This window comes from Arachis stenosperma, chromosome 9, assembly GCF_014773155.1.
Source record: "Arachis stenosperma cultivar V10309 chromosome 9, arast.V10309.gnm1.PFL2, whole genome shotgun sequence".
NCBI lineage: Eukaryota > Viridiplantae > Streptophyta > Magnoliopsida > Fabales > Fabaceae > Arachis > Arachis stenosperma.
This window is the reverse complement of record NC_080385.1, coordinates 41,008,312-41,010,571: the sequence shown is the minus strand read 5'-3', so window position 1 is coordinate 41,010,571 and position 2,260 is coordinate 41,008,312. Positions and strand designations below refer to the sequence as shown.

Here is a 2,260-nt window from a genome sequence, read left to right as displayed (position 1 = left end):
GAATTTATTTCTTGTGGGGATATCTAGAGTAGAGTATTACAACTATATTAGTCTTGCCGTTCTGTTTTAGTCTGGGCAATGCAATATTTTGTGAACTATATTAAGATTACACAAAAAGTTAATCATCAAATTGGTTATTTTTATAAAATATATATTAAAATATAAAATATACATTAAAAATAAACTAACTAATATGTGTAGTAAAAATTCAGGTGCAGTTAATTTTATGTGAAGTTGATAACGAAGAGTCATTAAATAATTCGACATGTTTGACTAAATTGTTATCTAATGACTTAATTTAGTCCCTGAAATTTCAAGTGCCTCTATTTAGTCTGCAAATTTTGCAAATGTGACTCATGTTAGTCCCTGACGAAATTTTTGACGCACAAACACTAACGGAATGCTGCCGTAGACAACCAGATGTCACGTTAGACTCTATAAATCGTTCGTTGTTTTTATTTTGGCTCTCGAAATTTTTTCTCCTAAAGCAAGTGATCTCGCATTATTTTTGGGTTATTTGAGCGTTAAAACTAGAATGGCGTTATTTTACAAGTTTCAGCATGACATTTGATTGTCCATGTTCACGCTTTACTAATATTTTTGTGCTGAAAATTGTTTCAAAGACTAATGTGAGTCACATTTACAAAATTTGGGGATTAAAAAAAAACTAATTAAAACTTCAAAAACTAAATTAAAATTTAGGTGCAAGTTCAAGAATCAAATTGAGTGTTAACTCGACTAATTTTCGTGTGTAGATAGCGTTTTTTATATGTTGCGTATTCTTTTTTTCTATTTTCATATCATCATCAAGGGGAGGAACCTGATTCCTTCTATCCAAGATTGGAGATCCAATCCAATATATGCAACTTCTTATCTTAGCCTCAGACTTGAAACAACTAAATAATCTTTCCATAGGATTAATAGTTGACTTCTTCAAGTGTCATAAATCAAAATGTAATTGTACTCAACCTTTTACGTCTTAAACTCTTAATATGTGGTGGTTCTGGGTTCCCTAATTACCTATAATATATGGGATCGACATCTTCTAATTGCCTTTTTCTTTTTCATAACTTCTTATCATTCTATGTCTTTTAAATCCAAGATGTAAATGTGACGGTTTGATATTACTAGATATATACAAGTTGGAGGTTTAATCTATCAGTAGAACCAAGGATTTTTTTTTTTTGAATTTCGTGGAGCCAATCTATATATTTCTTCCTCTATTATAATCTATCTACGACTTGTAACTTGAGTTTTAATTCTTTTCTACCTCAATGTAGTACGTACCCTCAACCGATTTACAGAAAGAAGGACATTAATTATGATCAAAGAACAGTAACGGAGAGTCTATTGCTCAAAGCAGATGTACAACTAAATTGAATGCCACGGTTCAAAATACATGTACAACTTAATGAAATGGTACCAGAATGCATAAAAAGGGTGACAAAATGAATAAATTGGTAACCGAATAAAAAAAGAGTGTGACAAGATCAGTAATGAATGAGGTGCAAGCTAATCATTGAATGGATGAGATTAAAAATAAAATTCCGTTGCCGGGAATCGAACCCGGGTCTCCTGGGTGAAAGCCAGATATCCTAACCGCTGGACGACAACGGATAATTGGTTCTTGTGGCACATTATAATTTTAAGAAAATCTGAAAAAGAACTATTACGAATTCCGCACAAAATAAAATGAAAGAACTTGAATTTTGACAAATCTCATATTAATAGCTATTGCACACATTTATATTTTAAAATTTAATATAAATAAAAATATAGCTTCTACTTATATAAAAGTGTGATTAGAAGATTTATTTTATTTTACTTTAAATAATTTATGGGTGAAAAGGATGTATGAAAGAGAACGTGTGAAGTTATTTATCATAAAATTAAAAAGTCATTCTCTATACAATTTTTACTCAACAACAGTTACATGTATTTTTGTTTGCACCATCGGTGAAATTGAAGATTCAAAATTTCTTACCTTTTTTCATAGATGCAGCTACAAAAAATAAATTATAAATTTGTTTTTGTAGTCCATACTTACAAAAATATAACTAAATATATAAATTAATAAATTTCTGTATCTTAATTAAAACTGGTAAATAAATAAAGAGGATATAAGGAGTTTAGTGTTCAAATTTTGAATTTTTCATTTTAAACCTATCAATAAAGAGTAATAAGTAATTAATATAACTATCATTTTAAAAAATGTCAAAAATATAATTATTAGTTAACTTTTTTTTATTCATATTGCGGT

The 2,260-nt window shown here is 28.8% G+C and overlaps 1 non-coding gene across 1 annotated transcript; it reads right to left on the bottom strand.

The window, feature by feature from the left end:
- Positions 1-1,545: 1,545 nt before the first annotated feature.
- TRNAE-UUC (transfer RNA glutamic acid (anticodon UUC)) lies at positions 1,546-1,617 on the bottom strand. Its single transcript has one exon. It is a non-coding gene; the product is annotated as a tRNA-Glu (tRNA).
- Between the last annotated feature and the right edge of the window lie 643 nt (positions 1,618-2,260).